The 26058-nt window shown below is 44.0% G+C and overlaps 1 protein-coding gene and 1 long non-coding RNA gene across 3 annotated transcripts in view; one reads left to right on the top strand and one right to left on the bottom strand.

The window, feature by feature from the left end:
* The window catches only part of ATG7 (autophagy related 7), a 241208-nt gene that overhangs the window by 66040 nt on the left and 149110 nt on the right, over window positions 1–26058 (bottom strand). The gene's annotated exons all lie outside the window — the stretch shown is intronic.
* The window catches only part of LOC146026981 (uncharacterized), a 63972-nt gene that overhangs the window by 27207 nt on the left and 10707 nt on the right, over window positions 1–26058 (top strand). The window contains exon 2 of the long non-coding RNA XR_014454609.1: window positions 20853–20983. This is a non-coding gene — a long non-coding RNA (uncharacterized LOC146026981). The remainder of the gene's footprint in view (window positions 1–20852; window positions 20984–26058) is intronic.

Here is a 26058-nt window from a genome sequence, read left to right as displayed (position 1 = left end):
TGTCCTTAATGTGTTTTGAGGCCACGGTATATGTGCTGCAGAAATTTAAGCGATTCAGATCATCACTGGAATGTTCCCTTGCTTGAAGCAGGTCTTCCCTCTTTAATTGCAGCGCCTTCTGGTATGCTGCTTTGACGTCATCTGGGTGGTAGCCCCGATCCTTGAAGCGTTGTCCCATTTCTAGTAGGGCATGGTGCAGGCTCTCTGGATCTGAGTTGATCCTGCAGACTCTCACCATCTGGGAATAGGGAAGTCCCCTTTTCAGTGCTGTAGGATGAAAACTTTCTTGTTGTAGCAAAGTGTTTTTGTCTGTTGACTTAGAGTAGATTTGTGTGGATAGCCTCTGGTCCTTGAGTTTAACCGTTACATCCAAGAAATTGATCTGTTTGTCACTTAGGTTCATGGTAAATCTGATGGTGCCATCAATGTCATTCAAGTGATTGAAGAATTGCAGCAATTTGGTCTCTCCTCCATTCCATAGCAGGAACAAGTCGTCTATAAATCTGACGTAAAAGACGATATATTTGGAATATTCTTCATTTTTATATATATGTTGCTCCTCGTACGCTGCCATATAGAGGTTGGCATACGCCGGGGCCATGTTGGACCCCATGGCAGTGCCCTGTCTTTGTAGGTAGAACCTATTTTGAAATAGGAAATAGTTTTTGTTCAGGATTACCTCCATTAGAAGTGCGAGGTATTCTGTTGGGAGACCGGTGTATGCACTGTTGTTGGTGATAGCTTCCTTGCAAGCTTCTATACCTCCTTTGTGGGGGATGTTTGTGTATAGGCTTGCCACATCAAGGGTAACCAACAGAGTCCCTGGCTGGATGTTTGTCAACTGATCAAGCTTTCTTAAGAAGTGCGTTGTGTCTTCAATGAAGCTAGAGGTGCATTTTACGACTGGCTGAAGGAAGTAATCCACCAATTGCGAGAGTGGTTGACACAGTGAGCCTCTTGCGCTGATTATTGGACGTCCAGGTGGTGCTACTAGTGACTTGTGCACTTTGGGAATATATATATATTTCTGTAGCGGCCCAGCACTCTCCCAAGAAGGTGCCTTCAGGAAACAATAGGTAGTCGTGTCGAGAATCATGCAGTGGCACTCAGAGGACATTTTCAAAAAGCTGTATTGTGTATAAAGCCAAGGTTTCGGGCTGGCACACCCCTTTCACAAGACTATATATATTGCCCAAAATGGCGTAGACCCTAATAAATTATATTGTTTTCATATGCCCTGGAGTGACGCTCTATATCTAAGATTAAGTAAGAAAACCTTGAGAACCTTGAGCACAACACGGAAATCAGTCTCCACTGCGCTTTAGTCAGGTGCATCCCCGCTCCTTTGCCTATGTCATAGGTGGCTATGTACACTTAAATGGTGTACTGTGGCTATTTACACTTACATTTTGATGCACCTCCAACGTCTGCAGCATATAGAGGGTGGAGTTCCCACGTGTCACATCCTCTTGTTTGAGGTAATGGCAGGGCAGGTTCAGGAGTTTTTGATGTCACTCCAGTCATCGGCAGGCAGTGGCAGCATGGTGAAAGTGTCCCACCGCAAGCATCTCCTGCAAGCTCCTGTCACTTTTAAGGAAATGCTGCACCACCAAATGTATTGTGTGGGAAAAACATGGCACATGTTGGAAATTGCCCATATGTAATCCTGCACCATGTTACTGGCATTGTCTGATACCACAAATCCCCAGGAGATTCCAAGTGGGGTAAGCCACTTCGCGGTGATTTACCGCTCTAGATAGACACAGAGACACAACCTTTGCCGAAGTGAAGATGGTTGCGGGGGGCTTATATCGAGTTCGGATCTCGTGAGAATCCGACGCCGGGATGATGACGTTTTGCCTCGTTCGGCGAGCTGAGCTTGGTGGGAAATGTCGAATCGGCGCTCGGATCACAGTTCGGACCCCTGCTGTTCGGTAGCATGTGGATTTCACAAATCTGGACGCGCTTATCTCTAGCGGTTTCTATACAGATGTTTAAAAAGTATATAATTCCAAAACATTAAACCTACACAGTAATAAGAGACCCAACAGAGAATCCAAATTATTAGAGATTAAAAAAAGGAAATTGTCAGTTTCCCAAAGAGAACAGCTGCAGCTGCCAGAGAACATAAGCAATCTAATAATAATCACTGACCTATATTAAAAGGGCTTCAACATAATGTCCTTATAATGCTAGGACTGTTAGATTACAATCCAAAAATCAGCTAGGTGAAATTTAAAGGGAATTTTAAAAATAATAATTATTACACAGAAAAGGTAGTGGTCAAGTGGAATAGCCTCTCGTCGGAGGTGACAGAGGCTATAAAGCTGGCCATACATCAGAATGCCCTGCATACGACCTGATCCTATGCAGGTCATAAGTGCGATGGAACAAGCGATCGTATGTGCTTTAAAAGCAAATACGATCTGCTTACGATCGCAATGAAAGCCAACAGATCATATGTGCAGCACTTATGATCTGACCTCTGGACCCTTGCATCATAACGACATACAGTAACTCACGATGTGTGCATGATCCTTCGCACAATTGGTGGAAATTGTGCGGATTGGACAGACATCGTTCAGGTTAGACTGTAGAGCAAATTTATCTTTGATGGGACAAGTGGTTCCTATTTGAATAGCTTGAGAGATTAAAATAATTGTCTATTTAGACAAATGCTACATGATTAACTACGGACGGCAGACTGATGACCCCAGTACAGCATGGTTGGGTGAAGTCAGCACACTGTATTGGGCAGGACACATCACAAATATTACACCACATATGATGTCCTATAGTGTCATGTGTGGATGTAGAAGCTTGAACATTGTGAAAGATATTTAGATTCACATCACCTACTGTACAAATGAGCGGAACCAGATTGATCAGCTTGTAAAAGTATCCAGTTATTTACCTGGGGCTCACTGACATGATAAAATGACTAATATGCAAGGAATAAGATTACCTAAGACCACTTCCCAGGAAAGGATTTCCATATCATTCAATGGGGATTCAGTCATTAGGTCAATGCATGAAATAGCTCGACATAACTTTTTTTATTTTTATTTTAAAGGCAGCTTTTCATACATTACTATTCAAGTTGGCAAAGTGAGAATATTATAGTGTGCTGAGTGTAGCGAGGCGCCGTTTCCGAAGAGAGCCATGGAAGGGGTCACTGTGCACTTACACGTAGCCATGTCAACATAACAAAAGGAAAATGCATGTCGACCTTTTCCATGTGACCTAATGACGTCAACCTAATTCCTGTGTCGATCTATAGTGGTTAACCTAAGTTCTGTCGACCCTATCACCCTAAGACCATTTAATACAGCGCAGCAGTCATCCATGCACATGGTGGAACTTCCCAAAAACTCTGGGCCAAAAACAACAGCAGATAATGATTAAGCATTAGAATGCAATTATCTAAGAGTTCCAAAACTAAGCATCCTGTCATGAGAATTACGTATTGTAATAGCACATCTTCATATACCACAAACTACCGTAACAAAACCCTGCAAAGTCCACCCAATTCTACTGAGGACAATGGGCAGTACTGAGTACAGAGGGCAAAGGTCTGACCTTAACATCTGGTGTCTGACCACAAGGGGCTTCACACCATTAATTCTCTGGTAGCTGACGCTCTTATTTAATTGGTACATAGCATGCTATCCTTACACCACTTTAATGTAGTGTCAAGCAAAGCAACAGCCAATAAATGAAAATAATATGCCAAAAAAATCACAGAAATTGTATTGTTGGCCACTGACCATCTATGGCTACAAAACAATGATGGTTTAACTATTGATAAGGTGGGTCTGATGGTAAAAGAAAATCAGACTGAACCATCAATTCAAGAGAAAATCATTTTATAATTAGTGTAAACACTGCATAATTCTGAAACAATGGTCATCATTGTTAAATGATAAATAACAAATTTGATCAAGAGCAAATGGCAAATGAGGAAGCTGGATTGTGGCCCAATCCTATGCTGTTTTTACATTTTAGGAAGAGGCACCCCTGGCAAACGGTATGTTTTACTTAATCTCTAAGGCCCTTATTCTGCTCTGTGCGGATTTTTCCGCATGCGGTCGGACCGCCGATGGTTTCCGACTGCGCATGTGCAGAGGTCACTCTGCGCATGTGCAGGCGATTTCGCCGCACGGATTCTTTATACGCCGCACAGGGGGCGTAGAGGGGTGTGAGGGGCTACTTAGCCTCATTACCCTATGCATACGCCCCCCGTTTCATGGGCGTTCCCATGCAAACGCGGGGCGTATGCATGGTAATGAGGCCGTGACGCGTGGGTACGGGGCGGGCATCTGACATCGCCGGATGTCAGCTGCCCGCCCCCATACATGTTTTCACACGGACAAGTGTCCGTGTGGTCTTGTGTTGCGGGACCTGGTGGAGCGTGCGGCCCTGCATTCGATGTTCGGCGACCATCGAATGCAGGGGCAGCTCCCAAGACGGAGGAGGCGTATCCCCGTCCAATTTCATGCGGATCGCCACATATCCGCATACGGACGGCAGGTGGCGATCCGTATGGAAGGCGGGGATTCGCCTGCACGGTCGCGGCCGCATATTCTGATCGGGCCGCACCGATCAGAATAAGGCCCTAAAAGTCATCTGGCATTAATATGGCTTCTATAGAGCATAAGATGAAATACATTTTTCCAGTGCTCAATAAATACTTATGGGCCAGAACTGTTTTTCTATTTGTGTGAAATGCACGTACATGTCTGACAACAGCACTTCAAAATGTTTCTTAGTTTACAGCCTTTAGAATCAGCACATCCAGCGCTACAAAGATTAAAACACACTCTAACTTCAGGACGGCCCACTACATCCATTGAAACATTTTTACTTGTTCCTCAAAACAATGCTTGGTTCAGGATCTTATGGGTAAAGGTGGCCATACATCTACAGATCGATTGTCAGATTGGGCTAGTTGGAACAAAATCCTGGTAATGGATGAGAGCAAATGACAGTTGACCATTTGCTTTGACATGCTGAAAAACTGCCAAAAAACGGTCACTCATACATTACCGGGTTTCTGTTCAAACCAGCCCAATCTGACAATCGATCTGTAGATGTATGGCCACCTTACGTTAAATCGGTGTTGCTCAACTCCAGTCCTCAAGTACCACCAACAGGCCATGTTTGTGGATTTCTTCAATCATACAATTGAGTTAATCTATTTTGCTGGGTCAGTAATTATGCCTCTTGCTTCCAGAGACTGAAATCCTCAAAACATGACCTGTTTGGGGTATTCGAGGGTAGGAGTTGAGAAGCCCGGAAGTAAATCATAAATGGTCATTGATTAGTTCAAAGCTAAATCATAGGAGAGAATATAGTTGCCCAATCATGAGAGATTAATCGCTGTGTAGCTTAGATCTGAAACTGTAGAGTTCCTAGTAAGTCTATACTGTCGGATAATTTCAAGTGCTTTGGTCAGGAACAGAAGGGTGTGTAAACACCACAAAGTGCGCAATGCCTCCCTAAATGTGCTTCCTACACCCTGCAAGCTCTAAATCTTGTCTCCAAAAAAAAAAAAAAAATTATTTAGTTTTTTCCACAGAATATGTGCACCTAATCCACACACTAGAGCAATACCAGCACGATTTGCCATATCGGAACAACAAATTGGGAAAATCTTCTAATGTGTATGCCCAAATGTGTATTGCTATGTGTCACATGTAAAATCTTCTTGTTGGCTGTGCTGCATGACCAACCAGAAGATATTGTTAGTGATGTTCTGCATGTTGATGAAGGACGGAACAAGATGTTGGTCCTTTGTTCATTGACTCGGGCAGTGTGTACCAGCAATTTTGCGTGGTCCGTCATCAAGGGAATTTACCCTGACCATCAGCAAGATAGCTGGCATGCACTATGTGCACTCAGAAATATCCAAATTTGACCAACTCCTGACATTGGACAATTGCAGAAAAACCACCTGTCAACTTGGTTATTCTGATTAAGGATCAGAACGCTTATTTCCTGTATTCCCTGCTTGTGCCCATTTATGGAAGCCTATCATTGGGCAATAATAACCATAACAACTTAATATACACTTCTACAAATACAGGGGGAATGTTCCCACAATAATAAAAAATAACCACAACAAAAGAAAAGTTTTTAAAAACATCTAGAACGATAAGAGGTGTGTTATAAGTGTACATAGGCAACATTGGGAACAAACGGGAACCTCTATTAGATTAAATTCTCATTATCTGATGTTTTAGAAGGGAGAAGGCTGTGGGTTTAATTGAGAACACAGGAACCAATTAAGTCTTATTTCATATTGGCATGTTTTGGCTTGGCAGGAAAGGAACATTGTCAAAATAAATATATGGTAGAAAACTATTATTATGACTCATTTATGAGGTCTACACAAAGAAGAGTTTATAAAGAGACATGGTAGAATACACAAATGACACAGTGTATGGACTTAGCATGCACAAGATGAGGTTTCTGGTGCCTACATCAATTATGTTATAAATCACATTCATACCTAACTGATCTCTATTGTTCTTGTGTGTTTGAGTTTCAGGACTAATGAGAACATAAGGAATAAAACAAGTTTTCTTTTCCACATGAAATGTATACTCTGAGATCAGCTGTCTCTGCATCACTTCCAGATTTCAATAACGTGAAATAAAAACATCTAGAACATTTGTTTATAGGCAGAGGCGTCTTTAGGTTCTGTGGGGCCTCTGGGAAATAGGACATGTATTCACAGTCAACACGGTCAATGTTCATACCAATATTAATATTGAAGAAAAGCGGTGTTAAGAGTTCCTGTGTGACAAGTAATAGTAATGGTTGGGCGGAGGTTCTAGGGAGACTAGTTATGGAAGAGTGGTTGTGAAACAAAATAGAACAGGTAGGGGAATTGTATTGGTAGGGGAAGTTTGTTTATGGTTATAAAGACATTATAAAGGGATTTAGGGAGACCAAATGTTGTATAAAGATGAACAATAAATATCCCATTCTTGTCACATGACTTTTGAGCATAGAACCAGTTATATGGTTTGCAAAGGCATATGCCCAATCTTGGGTCAGTGGGATGTGGTTGCATGGTCGACAAAAAAAAAAATGTGTGTGTCATTAGGTCAACAAACAAAAAGGTTGTTATGCATTAGGTCGACATTCACAAGGTTGACACGAAAAAGGTTGAAACAAGCAAAAGCTTGATAAGAAAAAGGTCAACGTGAGTTTTTTCAAAGAAAGGACTTGTTCATATTTTACTATCCCAATGGACATATATAATAGCACGGCGAGCACAGCGGGTGGACACGGCAAACTTATACGGTGTCTATGTCGACATTTGTCAACATACGCACACAAAAAATCTCATGTCCACTTCTTTCATGTGACCTTTTCGATGTTGACCTTCTGCTTATTAGGACCTTTCGTCCATGTTGACCTTTGTTGCCTATCAACCAATAGTTGTTGACCTAATGGCTGGCCACCTTTTTTACTGTGGACCCTATCACCCACATGCAGGCCAGTTGTATTGCGAAGGCGGTGGAGGCTCAAACAGGCAACCTCTTGTGCCAAGTTGTGATGAATCAGAATGACTGGTCCCATCTCAAAACCTAATCATAGCCTAGAAATGGTGGTATATTCTCTCTGGATGTGTTCAAATTAGGTTATCTAGAAGGATGCTGAAGTCTGAAGCAGTAATGACATTGTGCTTTACATAGCTGATGCAGGCAGCTACGAGTAGTGTCTGACCAGTGAAGCTTGTACTCCGTATTGATTGTTTTTGACTGTTTTCCAGCATTAGGGAGCCTATGTTGATTATAATTTGATCCTATACATTTCCAGATTGTTGTTCCCACCAGATAGATTTCACAAATAAATCTTTAGGTGTGTACTCAGCCTAGGAGTCTATCTAGTACTGTATACGCTCAACTAGGTGATTCATCGCACCCTACGGGCGCTCTTCACACCGTTGTAAGAGGCTCTGCTGGCTTAACCTGTACACGCTTTTATTGCTTGAAATATGGTTTGTATTATGTCACTCACTTGTGGGGGGGGACGGGACACTGTAGGTGTGGGCAGAGTTGGATTAAGGCTCTGGGGGGCCCGGGGTACTAAAAGCAAGGGGGATGTTAGGTTCAGACTGTGGGGGTTTAGGTTGCGGTTAGATTTAGACACTTATAAGGGGGGTTAGGATTAGACTGCTGGGTAGTGGGTTAGGTGGTGGGGTGTGGTGGTTAGGTAGTAGTGGGTAGGGTTAGGCTGCAGAGGTAGGGTCGGGGAGGGTAAGTATACTCACCTGACCCTTGTGAGGATTCCTTAATTTGGGATGCTAGTGTCGGTATTTTGACTGCTGGCATTTTTACCACCAGTGGCCCTTATGCACACACACACAGACTTATACATACACACATATATAGGGGGGGGGGGGGGTACTGCGAGGTAAGGTAATCATACCCTGCTGCCTTTTTCTCTACCACCTGTATGTCCATGCTACCACTCTCTATGTGTCCCCGCTGTCTCTCTCTCTCTGCTGTCACTCTCCCTGTCCCTTTGCCCTTGCATTTTGGCTTATACTGTGTGTGTATATATATATATATATATACATGGCTAACTACTCCTCACCTCTAGGAGACGAAGTACTGGCACTGACCACTAGAGGCCACTCGACGGACCATATTACTCCTTTGTGTGCTAAAAGATGTCAAAACAGAAGGTGAAATTCTGCAGGGACACTGATCTGTTTCAAACTTGCTGGGTATAAAGAGAAGGAGCTGTAAAGACAGGTTTAGGAGCATCTAGGGACTGGGGTGAAGAGTTTGTGGGCTAGAAACTGTCACAGCTCAAAGGTAAAGTACATTGGATGAGGCTTATCAGTGATGCCAAAAGCCATATTTGCCATTACACTAATCATAAGAAACTTAATATATTGCAAGGTATGCCGATGTAAAAACCACCTCAATACCAGTGACATTTTAGAAAATATTTATTGCTCTTAAGGTTTAAAAACTTTACCTGAAAAATTAGTCTGCCAATTGCGTTAAGAAAGATAAAAATAAACATTGCTACCTACGGCCAGGAATTCTGTCAGCTTTAAGTGCACTGGGTGAGCATTGCTTGCATATTCAGCTGAAACCAGCGCACATGGAAACTCTGCCAAACATCATTTTTCAATTAAATATTTACTCCAGATTCAGAACCGTAGGCATTTTTAGAGATTAAAAGATTTTCCATTTACATACTTGACCTCTTCTAACCACTGTTTTTCCTCTCAAATACACAAAAATAAAACTGCCGGATTTGGCAAGTATCGGCAAGACTTCTTTTAATTACTTAGTGAGTAACCGCATCAGCTGATTGCTGTGTTCAGAGAATGAATCTAATAACAGTGTCATGGCGTATAACAAATTGCCGAAGGCCAGCTGCACATCAGAACTACTACATCAAGAAAATAATTACAAAGAAATAGGAAAAACTAACTAAGAAGATAAACATGATCATTGAAAAGTGACATCAAAACAATCAAAATTTCCCATAATTACTTTCACTGCTGGAAGAGACCAGTTTGAGGTAGGTATATGGTAGAGTTCCGGGATTGAGTATCGACCATGTTTAGTTCGACGATACTATGGTCGACAGAATAGAGTTAGACGGCTAAACTTGGTCGACCATGGCTAGATAGACAATGCGCTAGATCGAGACAAGTGAAGGATTGGTGAGAACGTTGTCTATAGTACAACTCTGAATGTCAGAGGGGTCCCTGTGGACACTGTATAGTGTTCATTCTAGCACCCGCCATATTTGAAAACCCATGCAGTTCCTCTTCCCTGCCTGGGCTGTCGCTGTCTGCTGTAGTGCTTTTAGCACAGTGTGGTCTGTATATCAACACTGATATGCAAACCAGATCTGTGCTAGAAACACCAGAGCAGACAGTGACACCCCAGGCAGGGAAGAGGAACTGCATGGGTTTTCAAATATAGCAGGTGCTAGAATGAACACTACTGTATATTTGCACAGTGTCCCCTCGCATGGCTTAGCACACTATTATCATCTAACGCTATCTCTCCTTGGATAGTAATGTAGGAACCAAGTGGATCGGCACCAAAAAAGCCACAAAAAAATGGTGTCGACTTTGCTACTGCCGACCACATTCCCGTCGATCATTCACTTGTGTCAGTCTGGTGTCACTGTCTATCTAGATGCCATTGACCACGGTACGGTAGACCTAAACATGGTCGACCCGTCATCTGGATATGTTTTAATAGGTAATTTTCCCTGTTAAATCAACTAGCTAATAATCAACATAAAACATTTTGTAAAAGATGTTTGAGAACATTACAATCAATTGCCAATAAATATAATGATCCTTGTTGAAAAGTGCAACAAATAAAGGAGTGGCTTATGTGAATAATGGATTTCAATGTTAATGCTGTTTAAACAACTTTAAGAGACCTTTTTACTGACATGGTGCTATAATGTCGGCAGAGATGGACCCATGGGTTGACCAACAAAGGTGCTATATGTGTGGAGTTTATATGTTCTCACACGTTTACATTGTATGGAATTGTTCCAAGCATTCAAGTTTCCTTACATAGACCAAAAACTAGCCACCCCTCCCTTTCCCATACGAAGATTGCCTGGGGGAATTTAAAATTATGAAAGTGACCTGTTAAAGTTATGTTAACTCAGTGATCGCGAAAACACCCCAAAATTATGGGTCCCTGGGACCCCTCACTTACAAAAATCGGGGTCCTACTTGACCTTTTCTGGGTCCCAACGGAATAAAGACTCCTCTTCCCTTCCCCAGCATGGCACATACAGAAGCCTTCTCCTCTCCTCCATATGGCATATACCCTGAACCAAGGGCCAGCCTGAGCCTATTTTTTTTTTTCGGTAAGCAAACATAGATCTGGGCACCCCAAATCTGTGGCTGTTGGGGGAGGGGGTAGGGTAATCAATTGCCAATTTGCCCAGTCACATAAAGCAAGATACACATATACTACAAATAGTCGGAATAGGGACACCTGTGCTGCACCAATCAGGATTCTGCCCCTGTCCATTGTTTCTAGAACTAAATTAAAAGTAATGGCAGCAGGAACAGGAGGGATAGGGTGAATTAAATCCCAGCAGAGTCTATAGGTTCCTCCCCTACAGGCAGCTCTGCCTGTTAAGAGTTAATTGGTGAGCTCTCTGAGGGGAGGAGGGGACAAGTGGGCCATTAACAGCCAGCACTCAGAGCCTAGAGGAGGTGACAGTGACACACAAGAGAACAGCACCGCGAGGTAGGAGAGGAGGAGGGAAGTCTGCAGCCCGAGTCCTGCTAGCAATAACTCCCCTTACACGACACAGCCAAGCAGCCTGCTAAATGGACCACGCACCCCTCTTACCTCTACTTCCTGCCCAGGTCTGCCCTCTCCTCACTGTCACACCCCCCTGGTTCTGGCCCCCAATGCTGGTTTCAGTTCCTCGTGCTCCATCCTCACACCAGCCGTAGCTCTGTTCCCCTTCTGAGCAGCTGCTTCTGGTGTTGGCTCCAGCCGTCTGTTGTTGAGGCACAGTGCAGGAGCCAGCTTACGCAGCTTCCGTGCACTGCTGCCTATGACTCTGCGGTGACAGGGACCCTTTCATTTTCGCGCCCAGCAGATGTATGAAGCGGCCGTAAGTCGCGCTTTGTTTTCTCCACGGTCACATCACAACTGATGGGGAAACAGATCCCTCCGCCCCTTTTCACACATATTAATATGGCGTGCACGCCAAAATGGCTGGGTCCCAGGGGACCCAGCCATTCATAAAAAATGAGTCCCTGGTGCTCCAAAGTGGGTAAAATACTCGCTATAGCGAGTATTTGCGAACCCTGTAACTGTTAATGCCCCACTAGTTAATTGGGACAGGCAATGTTGTGAATGATTAACCCTTTGAGTGCCAAGTGAATTTGTCAAAATCGGTGTCAAAATTGACAAACATTTTTATTCATCATAATGTAATGTTTACCTTATGGAAAATATCATATTTTTCTACGCAACAATTTTTCCATTGATTTTATATAACAAATGTGAGCGACGTCAGATGTTGGCACTCAAAGGATTTAAAGTGTAATTGTTATGATCCGCCTCCAACGGATCGGTGTTATGTACTATTCACATTTTCTGTGTGTAGTTCATGTTCTTCCTGGGTTTATCTCAGCCTGTGTGTGTGTGTACTCGCTAGTGGCATCCAGTGGTCAGCCTGGGCCATTGCAGGTTACTTTCAGTACTGTGTGTTCTGGACTCAGGTGTCTTGATTAGGCTCCTAGCCTGCAGTGCACACCTTTAGGCAATGTGTAATCAGCACCACATTGTGCTCTCTATATAAACCCTCTGGTTATTCAGTCCCATGCCGGTTATAGCTTATGTACCTCAGGGTCTCAAGTGTTCCTGGTTCCCAGTCTTCCGTTATTCCTGGTTCCTGTTCCCAGTCATCCTGCATCCTGTCGTTGATTCCCAGCTGTGTCCTCCATCCAGTCTCCTGTCCTCCCGGTGTCCGTGTGTCGTCCTTTATCCGTCTCCCGGTCCCTGCAGCTCCTGTTGGTCTTTGTGGGATTCCTTCTCCAGCGTGGTGCTTCCTTCGGCTGGTTCCCTGCCTTGTCCGCAGCATCTCAGTTCCAGCTAAATTGATATCCCTCGGTTTCAGATAAGTTGGGAGATTCCCCCTCTTTGTCTCCTTACTAATCATTTGCTTATTGTGTCAGCGTATAGTGTATTGTTACACCTGTCAGCAGTACTCATTGTGTCAGCGTATCGTGTATTGTTACACCTGTCAGCAGTACTTATTGTGTCAGCATATAGTGTATTGTTACACCCGTCAGCAGTTCTTAGTGTGTCAGCATATCGTGTATTGTTACACCCGTCAGCAGTTCTTAGTGTGTCAGCATACTGTGTATGGTTACACCTGTTAAGCATTAGCACAGCGGGTTCCTGTTTAGAGTGCTATCCACTGGCACCCCTCTCCGCAGGGCAGGGTGGTCCTCGCCTCTTTGTTTGTAGATAGGTTTCCCCTTGTTCATCACTGGCCTTGGCGTGTGTGTTGTCCTTAACATAAGACCAGGTGGCATCGAGGTGGGAGCCTGACTAACGGGCTCCCACGAACGCGGCTATTATTGGTGAAGCCTAGCACCCCGCACACACACGTCAACTCCATCTGAGTACAACGGAGGTAGGGCAGGCGAGATCTCCCTGTTCCTAACAGTAATGTATAAAACTATATTGTAATGTGATAAAGAACAATAAGATTTGTTTAGAATTTTTTAATATCTAGTCTTCAGTGCTGGTGTATTAACAAAGCCAATGCAAATCCCATAGCCGCCTGAGGTTTTGTGTCTGTTCTTGTAACTCTTCCTCGCTATGAAGAGCTACAGTATAGCCAGTGGTGTAGCTAGGTGCCACGGCGCACGGAGCAAGGGCATGTTTTGCGCCCCCCCCCCCAATATGAAGTAGGTGAGGCTCCTGCACAGTGAAAACTGGGCACGGACCAACGTTATACCACATTTAGTGAACTTTGTTATTCCAATTACACATAAGCCCACACATGATGCCCATGACATGCTATATAACACTCCGCAATGCCCATGACATACTATATAACACTCCGCAATGCCCATGACATACTATATAACACTCCGCAATGCCCATGACATACTATATAACACTCCGCAATGCCCATGACATACTATATAACACTTCGCAATGCCCATGACATACTATATAACACTCCGCAATGCCCATGACATACTATATAACACTCCGCAATGCCCATGACATACTATATAACACTCCGCAATGCCCATGACATACTATATAACACACCGTAATGCCCATGACATACTATATAACACACCGTAATGACCATTACATACTATATAACACACTGTTATGCCCATTACATACTATATAACACTCCACAATGCCCATGACATACTATATAACACTCCGCAATGCCCATGACATACTATATAACACTCCGCAATGCCCATGACATACTATATAACACTCCGCAATGCCCATGACATACTATATAACACACCGTAATGCCCATTACATACTATATAACACACCGCAATGCCCATGACATACTATATAACAACGTGATGCCCATTACATACTATATAACACACCGTAATGCCCATTACATACTATATACCAAACCGTAATGCCCATTACATACTATATAACACACCGTAATGCCTATTACACACTATATAACACACTGTAATGTCCATTACATACTATATAACACTCGGCAATGCCCGTGACATACTATATAACACTCTGCAATGCCCGTGACATACTATATAACACTCTGCAATGCCCATTACATACTATATAACACTCCGCAATGCCCATTACATACTATATAACACCATAATGCCCATTACACATTTGACACAAAAGTGCCACTTACCTACATGCTCAATGCCAGGGGCTTCATGCTCAATGCCAAGGGTCTTCATGCTCAATGCAGAGGGTCTTCATGCTCAATGCCAAGGGTCTTCATGCTTAATGCCAAGGGGCTTCATACAGTCACCAATCCCACATGGATGCGCTGCTGCCCTCCACATACAAAGTATTCGCATTGGTGGGGGGGTGAGCAGCATATAACTATAACTATATGGAGTTCGCATTCATAAATAAAAATAGGCGGCCATGGTTTTAAACAGACTGCCGCAGGATCCGCTGTCAGCGATAACGGCTGCTCACACTCTGCGACAGTCTGTTTATAACCATAGCCACCTATTTTCATTCATGAATGTGGACTCCATATACCATTTTTAGCTAATGCCGGGTGAGGGAACACACAGTGATGGTCGGGCGGCCAGGGCTGAGGGCTGTGGGGTCAGGAGCGGCCGCTGCTGCGGCGTGATGACCTGCAATATGAAAATAACGCGGCGGGGAGGCGCACAGTGATTGACAGGGAGGCAGCGCGCTCAGGTGCACAAAAAAGGCCATCCGTCCTGTCCTGTCCTGTGCACCCATCCCCCCGCTGTGTCCGGGTGAGAGCTGTGCTGGCTGCTTTGTAAACTTCATATCTCCCGCTGGCTGGACCGCTAGCTAATAGGCGCTCGCGGTCCAGCAGCCACCAGTTGATTGGCTGCTGGACCGCAAGCGCCCATTGGCTAGCGGTCCAGCATGAGACGTGAAATTTACATAGCAGCGCGTCTCTAGTCTCTCCCGGACACAGCGGGCACGGGAGCGGAGGAATGGGGGAGCGGGGGAGAGGGCGAACGAGCTGGCGGTGCCGGTGCCAGCACAGCTCCGGCGCCATGCTATCTACCTGCGCCTGGAGCAAGTGCTCCGCCCTCGCTACGCCTCTGAGTATAGCCGACTCATGGCCTTCTACCTGAACAGTCTACAAGCGAGAGTGCATTTCTTGTATGCTAGGCCAAACATTCACATATGAAACAAGGTCACTGCACTAAGTAGCATCTGCGGAACAGAGAGTGATGCCATGCAGTTTACTCAGGATTTAATGACAACAGTCGGCATTGGACTCTACCGATTAGGCAAAAAACACAGTATCACAAACAAACAAAAAAATGAAAGGAAAAAACCTATATGAAAGGATGCTGAAATAATCTTTGGTTTAAGGAAAAAAGTTTAGGCTCCAAACGAACCTTCTTATGTTCAGTTAACCAGGATACAACATATGTTCTTTTCAAAAGCATTTTGGTATGAGAAGGTGCTGCTTGTTCAGCCAAAGTAAAATCAGCCGCAGACATTAGTAGAACACCACCACATGGGCCAGATTATCCTGATGCCCTGGCTATAGTTAAGTTTTTTTTCAAAAGTATTTTATTGAGTTTTGCCAGCTATAGTTAGGTTTTAAGAAAAAGTTTGTGCCACATTGCCTATTCCAGAAGCATTTCTAGTCTACTGTATTTTGTAGAAGCGTTGCCATTGTGTTACTCCTATATTTTGCTAATAGCGCTGATTTCTAGACTTTTTGTATTGAGTACAGGTTGAGTATCCCTTATCCGAAATGCTCAGGACCACGAGCATTCCGAATAAGGGATTTGGTACTTGTGTATTATCACGGCCACAATCGCGGGCATCGTGTGCCTTAACTTTAAGGCACACGATGCGACGCGATGCCCACGATTTCCCCATAGGCTTCAATGTTAAAATATTTAACATTGAAGCCTATGCGATGGACCCGATTTGTCGTGTGCCTTAACTTTAAGGCACACGATGCGACGCGATGCCCACGATTTCCCCATAGGCTTCAATGTTAAAATATTTAACATTGAAGCCTATGCGATGGACCCGATTTGTCCATAGGCTTCAATGTTAAATTATTTTAACATTGAAACTGAGTCCATTTAACATAGTAAAAAATGGGAAAAGGCCGAATAAGGGCCATTTCTCATTGGCTATGGCCCCGTCATGTGTGTAAAAAATAATGGACCCCCATTGTGGCCGCCACCCCCACGATTAACGCGAACCCGTGGCGAGCGCAGCGAGCCCGCGAGGGTCGGCGGTGCGCGTCCTCCGACCTTTTCATTCCCCTACTATCCACGTCGGCGTGGAGTTGAGAATAGATTAGTGTGGCGAGCGCAGCGAGCCCCGCGAGGGGACGCTGATACCTGTGAAGCCCGCGAGGGGACGCAGGGATCTGTGAAGGTATCAGCGTCCGCTCGCCACGCTTCGGGCTCGCTGCGCTCGCCACACTAATCTATTCTCAACTCCACGCCGACGTGGATAGTAGGGGAATGCAATCCGGGACCACAGACCAGTGGCCCCCACCGAGAAGCAGAATGGTACATCAGTCCCCTGCTAACTCAAACCCAGGCACTGTTGCCCAACAAAGCACTCCATCATCTGTGTCAGATATCTACATTCACAGGAGGCCAGCTTCTGGAGCACGGACCTAGCCAGGTACGGGGATACCGCACTGATTGGGATTCCCCCCCATTAACACCCACACCCTAAGGTACATATTGCCAGTATCAGCAACTTTTTCTGCATACTGTACTTCAATACAACTTAACAGATGTGTGGATCTACAAATGAAGAACGTTTCACTCAGTTCCACTGCATTACAAACCACTCCCAACAACATCAATCAAAGCCCATTATTGGGCGACAGCCATTACATATTACTGTTTTCATCAGTGATTGTTCTTATGTTTTATGAATTTATCATACTGTATTGTATGTCATTTTGATAGACCCCCCCCCCCCCCCCGGGTGGTTCTAGTTCGTTTTTTTATATGCTGCTTAGAATAAATTAATATATTCATTTTTATTACCATCGTCTGTCTGTATTTTAAGTGCCACTTGACGTGTGTTTTTTGCCATATATAGATGTGCAGGGAACAAGACATGTATCACAGAATGAAGAATTTGGGTTGTTTAGGAGATAGGGCAGCAGGGGAACAGCAGGATAGATCATGTGGCAAAACAGGACAGAGCAGCTGTCACAGCATTGGGCGCTGAAACATTGGACAGAGTGGGAGGAGGGGCTTTGAGCTTGATGAGCTATTTAATAGACTCTTATTATTCGTTGCAAAAAATAAATAAAAAAAACATCACACAATGTATTTCATGTAAAAAAAAAAAAATTAGCTTAATCCAACAGGTTTGGGTCGATGGTTGATAGATTCTTGGTCAAAAGTGGCCAGACCTGTCTACCAACAGTTCCTATTTTTCAGGCAAACTGTGGTTCTATAGTAGGAATGAATGCAGCATGTTTGAAAATGTGACAGATAATCTATACTCCTACCACACAGCATCCCCAACCCGGGTTATGGTTGATTAAAGATGTATCAACCGGGGTCGAGGTGCAGGGCCGCCATCAATGGGGGTGCACAGTGGCGTAACTAGGAAATATACGCCCCCCCCCCCGCCAATTTCAGAAGCACCGCTACCCCCCCTCGCCTGCCCAAGTAAAGTAAAAAACACTCCGGCATGCCGCCCCTGCACTCTGGGACCCACAGATTTCCTCCTGGCTCCGCCTCCTCCTGCAGTGCTAATGAAAAATTACCATCACAAAATGGCTGCTCCCTTATAGCAGACCCTTTTTAAGGATGCTAGAGGAGGCCGCTGCTGCCTCCTCTAGCATCCCTGAAAAACTGTCTATTGTATGGGGGCAGCCATTTTGTGAGGGTGGGTTTTCATTAGCACTGCAGGAGGAGATGGAGCCAGGAAGAGACTGAGAGCCGGGACCGCACACACAAGTAATAGGCAAGTCCCGGCCATAGACGCGGCAGCGGCTTAACCATATCCCCGCAGACCGGTGCCCACACTTACCCAACGCCCCCCCCCCCCCCCACAGCGGGGTCTGCGGGGCTATATTTACACCACTAAGGGTGCAAAGTGTGTAGTTGTCCTGGCCCGACCACTCTGACAGAGAGGCATGGGCCTGGGTCGCTCATTCAGCTGTACCACCGTCAGCTTCAGTAGCGGTGGGAGCAGTACCGGGTCTCGTGTGCGCTCAAGGCAGCATTTGCATGTTCTCTGCTTCATCTGCTGTATGTACAAATGCTGACCTTCACATTTGTTTTAACTATACTTACGTTTCATTGTTGCTAAGAATAAAGGACCTTATTCTGGTTGACTCGCAAGGCTGCGAGTCCCCCAGACACCACCGGTATGGCCGCCCGCCTCCCCCTTGCACCCGCGATGATTTGCATAATCATCCATTTGCAGCCTTGGGTGCAGGGGAGAAATCATTCGATGGTCTGTGACCATCAAATTATTTCCCCAGTGCTCACAGATCTGAGACACCTCTGTGGTGTCTCAGATCTGCGGGCACCCTGTGCGGGCAGCTGATGTCAGTTGCCAGCCCCCCACAACAGTGTCATCGAATCATTACCATGGGAACGCTGGGCATTCCCATGAGCTATGGACCCCTGGTGCCCTACGCCCCCCCGCCCGCACTGCTAAGTGTGAGCGGGATGGCGAACATGCAGTTTGCTGTACCCACTCACACCAAGCTTCTGCACTTGTGCATAACTGCGGGGCACTGATTAAATTAAAGTTTGAAATATTAATTGATATTTAAAAAAAAGACAAATAAAAAGCGTAAAAAAAAAAACATAACAGAATCGAAAAACACAGAAACATCTGCCAGGAGATCCAGCAATAAAGCAGCCAAAAAAAAGTTGGCAGGCAGCCGTGTAATAAGTTGCTCTACGGTTCCTAGAATATACAATGCATTTCTCTGAAACTCTACACGCTGCTCATATCAACGTGATTAACTGCAAATGATTCTCCCTACATATCTATGACTTCTTTTATGTAGCTGTTAATTCAAGAATTACCCAGGCATACAGAACTACTTTCTGCATATTTTGTCACGGAGATTCTGCTAAATGATGAAAACAAGCACAGATTTGTCTTACTAGATATATTTAACTTATACATGCATGTCAGAAGAAGTTTAAATCCTTATTGCCCAATTGGAAAAATTTCAGATAAAAACATTAATTCTATGGTATCTTACAGATTGTATGACTTTATTTTACTAATTAAATAGATGTCTACACCATCTGCCTTCATATGCGTTTTACCCTTAAGACATAACCAGATAAAAAGGGGGAGGGGGATGGGGGAGGATACTGCACCCTGGGCCCTCCTTTCTCAGCGCACTGACATCATTAGCTGTCCCTCTTATGCAGCAGCAGGACCAGGCAGTCACAATGTGAGACGGACAGTATGCAGTGTAGGCAGAGACACAGGAGTATCAGGTTTCATGAGCTACCAATGGAACTTCCCGACTAGAGGAGATATAGGAGGGGGAGATAAGTGATACAGCGATCCCAGGTTCTCCTCTTCCCGGCATAGGTGTCTGGGCATTATGATACGATTAGATACATAATATGCATATAATATGCATCATTGGTTTACATTTAGTATACACAGTCAATACATCCCAAAAATACCCATTCGAAGGGATACAAAATGATGTATCTACCTGAACTTCCATCTTAGGTTATGATTCCAATCAATTGTGGTGAAAGGAAATGAAGGTTTGCATTTTAAATGCAGCGGGCAACAAATGATTGTGCCATCGTCCACTGCTTTGTGCGGTGCGATCTATCATGTCGCTAGGCGCCCACATCATTTAGTGTGTACCCAGCATACTATTGGTTATTGAGTACACTATGGACCGGAGTCCAATGTGGTTGGAGGTGCTATGCCTGCTGCTTCCTTGGAATAATATAAATAATAAACGGTGATAGATAAATGGTAGCTAAGCGTGATTTGTTGCTATACAAATTACAAATGCTATTAAATTTAAGTTTTGATACATATATATCTTCTATTATTCTCCAAGTTAGATTCTCATGTTCCCATACTCCTGTGACATTAATTTAATGTTTAACATAGCATACAGCGTCATCTACTGTATCTCACTTTATACTGCTGTCCTCTGTCAGCCATTTTAGGGTCTAAAAACATCCTGTTGTGTCATTCAATAGGCTGCTAAAAGGAAGTCTGATCGACACAGGAAAAATGTCTCCCCTGTCATTAAAATATCCAAAATATTTTCAGTCCCGCTGAAGTCCTAAAAACTTTTATACAACAGCTGTAGGCTTTTACATTTTTGGGCTTTACTTCCAAAGTAATGGCTTTTGTTAGTCTCCTTGTAGTCGCCATGCCCCTGTACCTCCTCCTAATGTGAGCCCCGCTCTTTGTTTCTAAATAACTTCTATTTTAGGTGTGCAGTAAGTTCCTTTAGCAAAGCCTACAGTGGATAATCCAACTATTCATGAACATTGTATTCTACATTAACGTACATCATTTACTGTATGAAAGTTTGCATTGTGAAAAGAGTTGACTTTCACACTTTCTTGCACACTGCCTTCTCTAAAATCTAATGGTCGTTGCTAGATCAAAGTTGAAGAACGGACCTTTCCACAACCTGGAGGAGGAGCACCGCCGGTGGCCTCGCTGTCACTATCCACCCAACCACCTAGTATACAGGTGGCGAGTGAAGTGGAGCAAGCCAGTCAGCAAGTGTGGTAAGTGAAGCGAGCCCGTGATGGTTCATTTGGGGCTCCCATGTTTAGACCTTGCTCCTTCCCCTGTTGTACTGTGACACGTGATTGTGACTCCAGAGGTCCTTTTCAGATGTCATTGGATCTAGACTTAACCTCAAAAACTATTTTTTGTTTTTACAAACTAATTTATCATAGACCTAAGTACAACATCGAAACTATTAAATGTACAGATATTCCAGCCCTCCCATAACCATTTCACAAGTACTAAATGTTATACATTTACATAGACTTATGAGGGACCTCTGAAACCCTTGTATAATGATGATATATGAAAACACTTAGGTCTGTAAACTTGTTTATAATGGTCTCCACTCTCCACTGACTGAAGAAACATGCCGTACACATCACTAGAGGTTCCTTTCATCTAAGTGGAGGGAGACCAAAATGTTTATTTCCTGTCTAACCCATCGCATGTGAGCAATCATATAATAAAGCATTTCTACAATAGCACAAGCAGAGGCTGTATAAAAATAAATAAAACAAAACGCACAAACTACAGTACATAGTAGTTCTACAACACAGTGTAGCCAGTATTTTGTTTTTTTAATGATCCGGTTCATGCAGTAAGAAACATGAATTCTAGTAAGAACTGTATATTAATGACTCTTTTCTAAACAATTTCCATGACAGGGAAGGTCACCAATTGCTGTAAATATTGACAACAAATTAAACATTTGAGGGATCTGCATGACTATGGAAGAACTCATTTACCTCCATAAAAATGACTGGTTGGTACAGATTAATAACACAACTCTTTCTACTATTTAAAGAAAACCACAATAAAATGAGTCCAAGCTGTCCACATTCTAAAATAATGCACTGTGTATGTATCCAACATAATTATATATATACACATACATACACCTCACAACTTTCCAGATTTTGTCAGGACAGGCCCATTATTTGGGACTGTCCTGTTGTCCTACCTGAGGGCAGCATTGCCCCACAGTGAGGGTGGTAGGTAAGTTGGAAGACCTTCTCTCACTCACTGTGTATGGGTTTATACGACGGGAGAAAGTGGTAGGGGGCATACCAGCAGATCATAGAGCGCTTGGCACGCCCCCTCAGCAGCAAAAACAGGACGTGGCCTCATTTGCATGCATCATTTTAGCCCCCATCTCCCAGAAGAGCCACAATTCCAGTATTTGTATAAGCAGGCAAGGGGGATGCGGAGGCTCCAGGGAGCATGCAGGAGACATGCCCACCTTCTCATTGGCCACACGATTTTCAGGGGCCTCCCAACTGTTCCAGGAGGGTAGGCAGGTATGGGTTTGTCTAAGCTTCATATATGGGTGTATATATGCTTAAATACTTTTTGGGAGATATTTCTATTTAATAGTATTCAATGTATATTTTGGGAAATTGCAGCCTGCAATATTTTATTTATTTGTTTGCAACTATTTGCTGTAATAATGTGATGTCTCTTTAATGCATTGTAAATGCAATGTAACCTTGTATAAATTCTTATGTAGGGTACACCCCAGAACGACTAACAATGTGCGACGATCGTGAAGCGATTTCCAGATATCATACGATGGTCGCACAATTGGATTGGAGCACACAATATGCACACTATCTGCACACTATCGGTACCCAATCCAATGTACTGTAGATGACTAATCTTTAGTGCAGCAGGTACAATCTACAAAGTGACCAAACGACCAAAGGGGATGCGCATCGGATCGGAATCGCATTGAAAACATGCACAATTCTGCTCTTTATACATACAATCGGTCATAAGATGCATCGGTATTGGGGAAATTGAGCCCAAATCATTCTGCTGTGTCCCCAGCATTACATTTATGATCATCTCTTGGTAAAAAAAAAAAAAAGGATTTTAAAACTTTCACCCTTTATTGCACACTGTGTTCTCTAAAACCTAATGGTAGTTGCTAGATCAAAGTTGGAGAAAGGAACTTTCCACACCCTGGAGGAGCATTTATTGTTCTCTTTTGTGTTTAAATAAAGGTTAGATGGGAACAGGTGGTTATCTGCAGTCCAATTCTATGTTTCTATTACTAATAAAACACTCTCACCATCAGCCACAGTTCTAACTAAAGCTGGCTATACGCTATGCGATATTTACAAACAATATGCACGATAACATTAACGATATTATCGTGCATATCGTCTAATGTATATATACTATATCGTTAAAGATGTGCACTCCTGCAAGTTGTTAACGACTCCCCTCTGTAGTCTAAACATGTCACATCTGCCTATATAGTCAAAGGCCAGTATTCAATGGCCGGGGGTCGTGGGCAGTGTTCCCTCTAAGCTGTGCGCACGTGCGCGCGCACACAACTCGACGAGCATGCGCACAAACATTACAACAGAGCGCACAAAGCAGCAGTGGTCCCTTTTTGCAGTTGTGGACTCAATTAATGTGTGTTTCACCCATTAACTACATTGTGTGCTGTGTTTTGAATGTTTAAATGTTTAATATCATTTTGAAGTAAAGTTAACACAAATGCTGAACGTCATTTTCCAGTTATGTATAAGTGACGCACAACATTTTTAATTTCCTTCCAAAGTTGCACAGCCAAAATCTTTTGCCGCACACAGGCTGCGTAAAATTATAGGGAACATTGGTCGTGGGCGGCAGCGAATCCTGTGTAGGATTCGCTGCACTTTCGCCCTGATTCTCCTTGCTGGGAGATTCGCCGGCAGCCGCCCGTTCACATTATCCAACGCGTCAGAGGCTCTCAGCCCCTGACGGTGATAATTACAATCTGTGGCGAATGGCACTCGGGTCTCTCCCCTGCTGCTGCGGCTACAATGCCACTGCAGGGGATTGAGCGGAGTCACGGCGGGGGAGCGTGCTGATGCTGCCAGGAGCCCCCGCACAGCCTGAGGATGGGGATGGGTCCAGCAGCAGACCTCCAGCTCCAGCAGTCCCAGCGCTGACATCTGCTATCATCGCGCTGGGGCTGTGAGAAAATTCACTGTAAACCTGGTGAATTGCCTGATTCGCCAGAAAATATGGCGAATCAGAGGCATTGAATACTGGCCAAAGACTGCAGGTTCAGCAGGGGGTCAGGTGACGTCACTGAACAATATTGTTAACGATATCTTTCAGTGTGTATGGCCTATATTGTTCATTCAGGAGCGGATTGCATGGTGTGTACCCAGCTTAAAGGGCATCAGCAGACTCTGAGATAAGGGGTGAAATTAAATAGGATGAGTGATTCAGAGAGTGAGATTTGGTAAGAAATCTCCATTTAAAAAAAAAAGCGGTAATCATTTAAACTGCAAAATCAAACTGGTTTTGCAGTGGAAATGTTTGCCGCTTTAAAGAAAAAAATGGAGATTTCTTACCAAATCTCTCACTTTCTGAATCTCTCATCCTATTACATTTCCCCCATAAAATCTGTTGTTACACAGAAAGTTTTCTTTTCTGCAGAGGGACTGGGAGTCACATTAGGGACTGGTGTGCTGAGATAGCAGTCCTAGTGACTGCAGCAAATCACTGTCCTTGCAAATTCCTTTTATGGTACTCTGCCTGCAGTAAATACTGTGGGAATATTGATTTATGATGATGCAGGGCCACAGGAGATAAGAACTTCACACGGGATTCTCTAGTAGGGTCTGAGATGGTAGACAACTGTGACAAATATACAGTGGTCCTTATGCTGAAGACAGGGATTAAATCATATAGAGCCGTGGCAACTTACAATACTTACCACAGCGGAACTAACCATGGAAAACACAAAGCCCTCGCCAATAGTGTAATTCCCTGTAGTAATATATATGGTAATGACATACTTGTCTACTCTCCCGGAATGGCCGTTAGGCTTCTGGAAATCCCATCACCCCGGAAGAGTGAGTACGTCTCCTGGCCAGACATCACCCCACACAGTGCCAACACCTTCCTACACCTGCATTTTTCCACGAGTGGGCAGTTCAGGGGGTTCGATGACACATTGAACCACATCATCTTCTTGGCCATGCCTCACAATGCCAGTAATATTGGCATTGTGAAGAGGCAAGGATACCATGAAGTGTCATGCAGACAGACCTCAAGTATCGCCTCTATTCAGAATCACGTTAACCCACGTACCCCACGTACCGCTCCACGTCCCTTGCTGTGCTCATATAGTCTGTTACCACTAAGTATATACTAAGCATGCACAGGATTTAAAGCAGGTACGCAATGGCGTAGCACTGGCCATTGCAGACCATGCAGTGGCTTGTTTTATACAGATTCCATGTGGTCTGGCCATCTATATGGAATCTGCTGAATATGTCTCTTCAAAAATGCCCACTGCCTAGAAGGAGACAGATGGTAGAGGTACTTACTTGACCTACTGGCAAAGTGCAAGTGACCCCTGGCAATGAGCATGTAGCTACTGTAGCAGTGACAATTAATGTATGCGGGGCAGAAACTTTATTGGCGGGGGGGTTTCTATTTACACCACTGTGGGCATACATTACACAGCAGTAATTTCCCTGCATCTTTTTGGGTTGTGAGAGAAAACCTGAGCACGGGGTGGAAAGCTAGGCAAACCCAGTGAGGATATACAATCTCCACACTGATTAAGAAAAGGTTGGAACATGGGGCCTAATTCAGACTTGACCGATAATGTGAGAATTTGCAAATCAAGCAATTAGCGAACATAGAAACATAGAATTTGATGGCAGATAAGAACCACTTGGCCCATCTAGTCTGCCCCTTTTTTAAACATGTTACCTCAAACCATATTTGATCCTTATTTTTTGTAAGGATATCAATATGCTTATCCCAAGTATGTTTAAATTGTACTACTGTATTTGCGTCTACCACCTCTGATGGGAGGCTATTCCACTTATCTACTACTCTTTCTGTGAAAAAATTCTTCCTCACATTTCCCCTGAATCTTCCTCCCTCTAGTTTCAGTGCATGTCCTCGTGTTCTGTTGCTCCTCTTCCTGTGAAGAATGTCTCCCACCTGTACCTTGTTAAAGCCCTTGATATATTTGAAAGTTTCTATCATGTCCCCCCTTTCCCTTCTCTGCTCTAAAGTATACATATTAAGATCTTTTAGTCTTTCCTGGTAC

The sequence above is a fragment of the Crinia signifera genome, chromosome 8 (assembly GCF_055691185.1).
Source record: "Crinia signifera chromosome 8, ASM5569118v1, whole genome shotgun sequence".
NCBI lineage: Eukaryota > Metazoa > Chordata > Amphibia > Anura > Myobatrachidae > Crinia > Crinia signifera.
The sequence above is the reverse complement of the archived record's forward strand: the minus strand, read 5'-3'. Positions and strand labels throughout refer to the sequence as shown.